This window comes from Cebus imitator, unplaced genomic scaffold, assembly GCF_001604975.1.
Source record: "Cebus imitator isolate Cc_AM_T3 unplaced genomic scaffold, Cebus_imitator-1.0 Scaffold538, whole genome shotgun sequence".
Classification (NCBI taxonomy): Eukaryota; Metazoa; Chordata; class Mammalia; order Primates; family Cebidae; genus Cebus; species Cebus imitator.
Window position 1 is genome coordinate 770,554 of NW_016107853.1, and position 9,537 is coordinate 780,090.

The 9,537-nt window shown below is 47.9% G+C and overlaps 1 non-coding gene across 1 annotated transcript; it reads left to right on the forward strand.

The window, feature by feature from the left end:
* Window positions 1-1,308: 1,308 nt before the first annotated feature.
* On the forward strand, window positions 1,309-1,525 carry LOC119468955. Its single transcript, XR_005197763.1, has one exon. It is a non-coding gene; the product is annotated as a small nucleolar RNA U3 (small nucleolar RNA).
* Window positions 1,526-9,537: the final 8,012 nt, after the last annotated feature.

The window sequence follows — 9,537 nt, forward strand, 5'->3', positions numbered from 1 at the left end:
CACCTCAGGCTGAGGCAGGCAGATCACCTGAGCTCAGGAGTTAGAGACCAGCCTGACCAATATGGTGAAACCTCGTCTTAAAAAAAAAACACCACCACAAAAATTAGCCAGGCGTGGTCACACATGGCTATAATCCCAGTTACTCAGGAGCCTGAGGCACAAGAATCACTTGAACCCAGGAGACTGAGATTGCAGTGAGCCCAGATCAAGCCGCTGCACTCCAATTTGGGTGACAAAGTGAGACTCCATCAAAAAAAAAAAAAAGCAAACTCGGAAATTATTCTCTCACAGTTCTTGAAGTTCAAAGTCAGGAATCAATCTGTTGACAGGGTCATTTGAAGCCTCGAATGGAGGATTCCTTCATTGACTCCTCCAGCATCTGGAGGCTACTGGCCATCCTGGTGTTTTGAAAGTTTAAAAGGGTCTGGGCAGAGGGAGGAAAAGGAAGTTTGTTTTATGGGTACAGAGTTTCAGTTTGGGATGTTGAAAAAGTTCTGGAGATAAATAATGGTGACAGTTACGTACCATTGGTTACATGAATGTATTTAATGGCACTGAATGGTACATATGAAAAATGGTTAAAATGGTACATTTCATGTCTATTTTATACCATCCTCCCTAAAAAAAATGTTTTTAAGTCAAGCTTTTCATTTTGTTCATTTATTGTTTTCAAATTTTAATTTTTTATTTGTATATTCTTATAGTTAATGAAAAAAATGTTTTTTTAAGAGTCAAGATTTCACTCTGTCTCCCAAGCTGGGGTGCAATGGGGCGATCAAAGCTTACAGCTTCAAATTCAGCCAGCTTTCCTGGCTCAAGCGATTATCCAGTTTAGCTGGGACTACAGCCGGTGCCACCACGCCCAGCTCAGTTTTGATTTTTTCCCCCCATTGGTAGAGACGAGATCGCACTATATTGCCTAGCCCGGTCTCAAACTCATAGAACAAAGGGTGCTCCTGCCCGGGCTTCCGCGTGGGCTGTCAAACGCTGGGATTACCGGATTACAGGCCGGCGCACCGCACCGGGAGCAAACACGGCGCGCCGTAAAAATTCAGGTTGTGATTGGCTATCATTCAGAATTATGCTAATTCGCATGTTTTTCAATTTTTTAAATTAAAACAATTGTTAAAAATTATGTTTCCACTTAAAACGTTAAAATATGTTGTTAGTAATAGTATTCGAAAAGCTGTTGCTGACAATCTGTCTTCCTGCTTATTTCCTAGTGGAATCAGAAATAGCGAAACTATCTCGCCATCAGTGAAAAGTGTGTGGCGAATGTAGACCCGGCAGAGGCGGCGGCGGAACCCTAAGACTATACTTTCAGGGATCATTTCTATAGTTCGTGACTAGAGAAGTTTCTCTGAACGTGTAGAGCACCGGAAACCACGAGGAGGAGGCACAGCGTTTTCTCCTGAGCGTGAAGTTGGTTTTTGGTGTTGCTTTGCGGCGACTGCCATTTACCGTTGATGATCGTTCTCTTTCTCCTTCCTGGAGAATGAGAGGGAGAAAACGCAGTCTGAGTGGTTTCCTTTATTATCTGTTTGATGAAAGATAATAATTAGATTAAAAGGAAAAATTCACCGGTAACGAGTGTTACGTGTTCTCACTAAATGTGGTGTTTCGTTTTTTTCGGTAGGTTTTTTAGTTTTGACGAATGAAGTTCTATAAGTTAATTTTACTTCTTTTTTTTTTGTTGTTGTGTTCTCTTTTTTTTATTTTTAAGTTGTGCTGTTTCTTTTTTTTCCCAACCAGGTTGATACATGAACTCTGGTTTACTGCAGTCTCTGTTTCCAGAATTCAAGGGATTTTCACTCCTCAGTTTCCAGAGTAGTTAGGATTTGTAGGCACACACCACTACCTTGGTTTTTTGTATTTTTGATAGTGATGAGGTTTCACCATGCTGGTGTTGAACTCCTGACCTCCTGAGCTGCCTGCCTCAAGCCTCCCAAAGTGCTGGGGTTACAGTGGTGAAACGCTGCGCCCGCCCCTGTTCCTACATTTTGAACAATGGGACACAGCCAGCAGTATAGGTGGCTCTCTTTAAAGAGAGTTGCAAAAGAAAAATAGTATTCTAATCACTCTTGGGTACTATGCTTCTTTTATGTTTCTTTAGTAAAGTAAAATCTTAAATCAGCTTTTTTCTTTTTTTTCCCGAGATGGAGTCTAGTCTCGCTTAGTCGCCCAGGCGATTATGCAATGACCCAATCTTGGCTCACTGTAACTTCACCTCCCAGGTTCAAGCAATTCTTGTGCCTCAGCCCCCTGAGTAGCTGGGATTACCTAGGCACCCACCACCATACCCAGCTAATTTTTAATACGCAGGTTTACATGGGAGTGACATTAAGCTGATTTTTTGTATTTTTAGTAGAGACAGCATTTTGCCATGTTGGCCAGGCTGGTCAATAACTCCTGACCTCAGGTGATCAACTCGCCTTGGCCTCCCAAAGTGCTGAGATTACAGGCCTGAGCCAGCAAGCTTGACCCTAAAAGTTTTTTTTTTGAGACAGAATGTTGCTGTCTCCAGGTGCCAGGCTGGAGTGCAGTGGTGCAATCTTGGCTCACTGCAATCTCCGCCTCCTAGGTTCAAGCAATTCTCCTGCCTCAGCCTCCTGAATAGCTGGGGACTACAGGTGCGCGCCACCACGCCCAGCTAAATTTTGTATTTTTTAGTAGAGATGGGGTTTCACCATGTTGGCCAGGTTGGTCTCAATCTCTTGACCTCGTGATCTGCCCGCCTCAGCCTCCCAAAGTGCTGGGATTACAGGCGTGAACCACGGCGCCCAGCCCTAAAAGTATTTGTTATAGACATGCGTTCCCCCTCTGTTGCTCAGGCTGGTCTCAAACTCCTGATCTCAAGTGACTGCCTGCGTCAGCTGCACAAGTAGCAGGCATTACAGGCACAAGCCACCATCCCTGGCTCTATTTAGGAACGTCTTAGTTCCAAGTTTCAGCAATTATGGATAAAGCTGCTCTAAGCATATATGTGCAGGTTTTTGCATGGACATACGTTTTCAACTCATTTGGGTAGACACCAAGAGGCACGAGTACTGATCATATGGTGAGAGTATGTTTAGTTTTAGAAGAAGTTGCTTGTCTTTGCTTGGGCTGTATAACAAAATACCACAGACTTTGTGGCTTGAATAACAGAAATTTGTTTCTTATAGTTCTTAGTTGGGCAAGATAGCTCATACCTATAATCCCAGCATTTTGGGAGGCCCAGGCAGGAGGATCGCTTGAGTCTAGGAGTTCAAGATCAGCCTTGGCAAACATTGCGAAAACGCATTTCTACTAAAAATACAAAAAATTAGCCCAGCATGGTGGTGGGCACCAATAGTCCGAACTACTCTGGAGGCTGAGGTGGGAGGATTGCTTGAGCCGGAGAGGTTGAGGCTGCAGCTGCAGTAAGTCATGATGGCGCCACTGCACTCCAGCCTGGGTGACAAGGCCCTACCCTGTCTCAAAAAGAAAGAAAGAAAGACATTTATTTCTCACAGTTCTGGAGGCTGAAAGTGCAAGACCATTCAAGGTGCGGGTGAGGGAGGTTTCATTCTGCTGCCCCTCTCTCGGCTTGTGGATGTGTGCTCACATGGTAGGGAGGAAGGGATGGAAGGAGAGAAAGAAAGAGGGAGCCCAAGAGTTTGTTCTCAAGTCTCTTCTTTGAGACAGGGTCTTGATCTGGGTGCAGTGGTGCAATCATGGCTCACTGCAGCTTCGACCTCACGCTCAAGTGATCCCCCCACTTCAGTCTCTCGAGTATCTGGGACAAAAGGTATGTGCCGCCATGGCTGGCTAATTTTCAATTTTTCTGTAGACACGAAGTCTCACTATGTTGCCCAGGCTGGTCTCGAACTCCTGGCCTCAGGCAAGCCACCTGCCTCGGACTCCCAAAGCGTGATTTACAGGCATGAGCCACTGCTCCCGGCCATTTCTGGTTTTTTAAGAGACAGAGTCTTGCTCTGTCTCCCAGGCTGGAGTGCAGTGGCCCAATCGTAGTTCACTCTAAACTTGAACTCTTGTGCACAAGAGATCTTTCTCCCTCAACCTTCCAAGTTCCAAGTAGTTGAGACTACAAGCATATGCCACCAAGCCTGGCTAATTTTATTTATTTATTTAATTTTTTTTTATAAGATGGGGTTTCACCATGATGGCCAGGCTGGTCTTGAACTCCTGACCTCAGGTGATCCACCTACCTCGGCCTCCCAGAGTGCTAGGATTATAGGCATGAGCCACCGTGCCTGGCCTTATTTATTTATTTTTGAGACAGGGTCTCACTCTGTTGCCAAGATTGGAGTCCAGTGACCCAATCTCAGCTTACTACAACCTCAGCCTCCTGGGTTCAAATGATTCTTCCACCTCTGCCTCCCAAGTAGCTGAGATTACAGACATGTGCCTCCATGCCCATCTGATTTTTGGGTTTTTAGTGGAGACGAGATTTCACCATGTTGGCCAGGCTGGTTTCAAACTCTTGACCTCAGGCGATTCACCTATCTTGGCCTCCCAAAGTGATGGGATTACCGGCGTGAGCCACTGTGCCTGGCCAATTTTTACTTTTTATCTATTTATTTTTTTTAGCTGAAAAAAACCATCTGCATAAATTTTTTTATTTTTTGAGATGGGGTTTTGCTATGTTGCCCAGGCTGGTCTTGAACACTTGGCCTCCTAAAGTGTTGGGATTGTAGGTATGAGCCACCACACCCAGTCTGGTGCTTTTTACTTTGTTAAAAAAAAAAAACTGGGGGCTGGGCGAAGTGACCGATGCCTGTAATCCCAGCACTTTGAGGGGCTGAGGCACGACGACCACTTGAGCCCAGGAGTTCAATAGCAGTCTGGGCAACATAGTGAGACCCTGTGTACACGCGCGCGCGCACACACACACACACACACACACACACACACACACACACACAGTTGAGCTGATGGTACACGCCTGTAGTCCCAGCTCCTCAGGAAGCTGAGGTGGGAGGATCGTTTGAGCCTGGGGAGGTCGAGGTTGCAGTGAGCCGAGGTTGTGCCCCTGCATTCCAGCCTGGGCAACAGAGTGAGACTCTGTCAGAAGGAGAGGGAGAGGGAGGGGGAGGGGGAGGGGAAGGAGAAAGAGGGGCAGCTGAATGAAACATTTTTTCTTCTTTTTGACAGGGTCTGGATATATGTTTTGGAGGCTGGTCTGCGCAAGTTGGCCTCCAGCTCCTGGGCTCAAGTGATCTTCCACCTCAGCCTCCAGAGTACCTGAGACCAGAGATGTCAGCCCCTATCCCTGGCTGCTTTGTTAACATTCGTGACATGATCATGCCCTGTTCTTAGTAAGTCTCCCAGCTGAGTCTTAGTTCTGTGTTGAAATAGATTCAACATTCCCCTTGTCCTGAGTTCTTTATTTTGATTTATCTATAAATTGACCAGATTTTATTATGGAGTTTTTTTTTTTTTTTTTCTCCAGGAAGGTCTGAGGGGTTGCGGTATTTCATGAGTGTAACAATTTGGGTCTAATCAGGAGATTGCACACAATAAATTGAGTAGGAATCATTAACTACGATAGAGGAGTAATTCTAAGATAGAAGGGAACTCTCCGTGGTACCCTGGTGCCGAGGGAGAATACTTGAGGAAGCCCAAACTTGGAAAAGGTCCAGCTCTCACTGGGGATGGTACAGTCTGGCCAGCAGAAAGCAGAGATGTTCTCTGGTTTAGTGAGACTGGAGCTGGTCTGGAGCTGCTGGACAAACGACAGGTGCCTCTCGAATGCAGGTGGTGGACAGGGGATCTCACAGCATGCTGTCCTTTTGGGGCTTGCAGGGGAAGTGGCTGCGTGGTGTGTGACCCTCCAAGCCCAGGCAGCTGTGTGCAGACCACAGAGGGGCTTTGCTTTCTGTGTTTGAGAGGCTTGGGGAAGCTTATCACTGGGCTGAGGCTACAGTAGGGTGCAGAGGGATTGGATTCTGGGCTGAGGCTGCCAGGCGCCATCAGGTGTCCTCACACACGCAGCTGACCCTCTCCTTCCCCTGTGCCATACAGTACAAGCAGCCTCTGCCTACAGATTGCTCTACTAAAAAGAATTAATGCTGTCTTCACTTCAAAGTAAAAATGCTTAAAGGGGCAGGCTGAGCATTGTGGCTCACGCCTGTAATCCTAGCTCTTTGGGAGGCTGAGGTGGGTGGATCACCTGAGGTCAGGAGTTCAGGACCAGCCTGGCCAACATGGTGAAACCCCGTCTCTAATAAAAATACAAGAATTAGCTGGGTGTGGTGGCCAGCTCCTGTAATCCCAACTACTCAGTAGGCTGAGGCAGGAGAATCACTTGAACCTGGGAGGCAGAGGTTGTAGTGAGCCAAGATTGTGCCACTGCACTCCAGCTTGTGTGACAAGAGTGAAACTCTGTCTCAAAAAAAAAAAAAAAAGTTTAAAGGAATTCCTTTATCATACAGATATATTGAAAGATGCTTTTGGAGCTGTGAGCAATAGATTCATGACTAACACTTGACAATCAAACTAAACTAACAGTCAAATGAAACTTGATTGGCATTTTGTCATCTGACCTCTGGTTATAATTGAGGAGTCCAGCTCTTGGTGAAAAAAAAAAGAAAAAATGAATGCTGGGCACGGTGGCTCATGCCTGTAATCCCAGCACTTTGGGAGGTCAAGGCCGGTAGATCACAAGGTTAGGAGCTTGAGACCAGCCTGGCCAACACGATAAAACCCTGTCTCTGTTAAAGATACAAAAAATTAGCAGGGCATGGTGGCAGACGCCCGTAATCCCAGCTACTCGGGAGGCTGAGACAGGAGAATCGGTTGAACCCAGGAGGCAGAGGTTGCAGTGAGCCGAGATCACACCACTACACTCCAGCCTGGGTGACAGGGCGAGATTCCATCTAAAAAAAAAAAAAAAAAAAAAACCTATCCATGTGACCCTGGGCAGTGACAGAGGCTTTCCCTGGCAGGCCTCTGGGAGCAGCTGCCCTCTGCATACCAACTAGGGGCACAGCCAGGGCACAGCAGCCTCTGAAGGGATCTGCAGTCACAGGCTCAGCCCCCGGTGGGTCTTCGCACACTGGCACACCAGGCCCTGGGGCCCTGCCTGGGTCTCTTTGTCCAGGCTTGGGCGGAGGTCTTCAGGTGCCTCTGTGGAGCCCTCCTTGTTGAGAGGAGGAGGGGAAGCCTTGACGGTGCTTTCTCTGCTCTGACTCAGTACCAGGAGTTTCCCCTCTAAGCCTTCCCCCTTGGTACCCCATCCCTGGGTTCACACGAGGGATCCTTTTGTTGGGGCTCCCTCTGCAGAGAGACACCCCATGTCTGTGCTGATTCACCTGGCCTCCACCGTGTACCGATCTGAGCAGGGAATGAAGCAGGGAGACGTGGTGTCTTCTCAGTTTTAGCCTCTTGCTTATTTGCAGTAAGTGATGAGAGGCTTCCGGCTTTCATTCTGGGCTTGTTGTTTTCATTGGCTACTGTGATCCCTGAGAGCTCACCTCTCTTCCTTCCAGCTCAGGTGAGCTGCTGCCAATCATATTCTTGGTCCACCCTCATCCTCAGAACGCTGTGGCTTTGCTGTAGGGTCTTCTGGCATGAAATGTTGCTATGGAGAAGGCTGAGGGCCACCTGGCTTCCCCGCCCCCACCTTGGTACATGACCTGAACTTTCAATTTGAGTAGGGGAAGAACTTTTTCCTTATTCATGAAACTCTACTGGGATATGTTCCTCTTGTTAAGCACACATTTTCTGTACTAAATTTTTCTGTTATGTGGTATGTCCTTAATATCAACAATTCAGTTCTTTATTTCAGGGACTATTTCCTGTTACATATGTGAAAATCGTTTTTCGTATTCACTGTTGGATTCCCTTCTTCAGGGACACCAATTATCCTTCTTTTGGATTTTTTTTTTTTTTTTTTTAGACAGGGTCTCAGCTCAGACCGGAGTGCTGTGGTGTCATGATGGCCCGCTGCAGCCTCGACCTCACGGGCTCAAGCAATCCTCCCGCCTCAGCCCCCATCAAGTAGCTGGACTACAGATGTGCACCACCATCCCCAGCTAATTAAGCAATTTTTATTTTTTATTTTTGCAAAGACAGGGTCTCACTATTTTTCCCAGGCTGGTCTCTAACTCCTGGTCTGAAGGGATCCTCCCATCTTAGCCTCCCAAAGTTCTTGGATTACTGGCATGTGCCACTGTGCTCACCTAGATTATTTTCTTATTTTCTTTTTGTTTTTTTTTTCTGAGACAAGGTCTTGCTCTGTTGTCCAGGCTGGAGTGCAATGCTTGGCTCACTGCAGCCTCCACCTCCCAGGCTCAAGCGATTCTCCCACCTCAGCTTCCCACAGGTGCACACCACCATGCCTGGCTAAATTTTGTATTTTGGGTAGAGATGGGGTTTTGCTGTGCTGCCCAGGCTGGTCTCCAGCTCCTGGGCTCAGGGGTCTTCCTGTCTCGGCCTCTCAAAGTGCTGGGCTTACAGGTGTGACCACCTCAAAGGCCTGGATCATTCTTACCACTCTCTTCACTTGGGGTTTTCTTTTTCTTTTTCTTTTTCTTTTTTTTAGACAGACTCTCACTCTGTTGCCCAAGCTGGAGTGCAGTGGTGCAATCTCAGCAAACTACAACCTCTGCATCCCGGGTTCAAGCAATTCTCCTGCCTCAGCCTCCCAAGTAGCTGCCACCATGCCCAGCTAATTTTTTAGGTATTTTTAGTAGAGACGAGGTTTCACTATATTGGCCAGGCTGGTCTCGAACTCCTGACCTTGTGATCTGCCAGCCTCAGCCTCCCAAAGTGCTGGGACTACAGGCGCCCACCACCACGCCTGCATAATTTTTGTATTTTTAGTAGAGACGGGAGTTTCACCATATTGATCAGGCTGGTCTCGAACTCCTGACCTCGTGATCTGCCAGCCTCAGCCTCCCAAAGTGCTGGGACTACAGGTGTGAGCCACTGCGCCCGGTTCTTATTTTTTCTAGTCAGAGCACTGGCGGGGAGTTTGCTGCTGTTTGTGGTGTTGCTTGCCTCCAGCTGACTGGGTTTGTGCTTTTTTCTTTGGTTCTAATGTCTAGGTTGGCCCTAATCACGTGCAAGCCCTGTGCCGTTTCTCTTCGCCTTGCTCACAGGTGCCCTGGGCATCTCTGCCCACACTGCCCATGGGCTTTCCCTTGGGAGGGCCCTGCCATTCCCTTCCCTTCCTCTGCACGGGGAAGGAGGGCTTTTTTCCACATCTTGAGCCCTGAGAAGGACCCCAGACCCTGGCTTGCCCCTAGCATGGGAAGCTTTCCTCTCTCTCCTGGCTCCTCCTGCTGTGTCCCTAGGGCCCTGACCTCTGCCCCTCCCTTCTAGGTCGCTCTCATAAGCCCCTGCACAGACTCAAATATCAGGCAGGAGAGCCCACCTTCTAGCTCTCAGTCTCAAGATGGGAACGGACTGGAAGGAAGGGGGACTGGGGTGCTGAGAACACAAATCTCAATCACGGCCGGGCGCGGTGGCTCAAGCCTGTAATCCCAGCACTGTGGGAGGCCGAGGCGGGTGGATCACGAGGTCAAGAGATCGAGACCATCCTGGTCAACA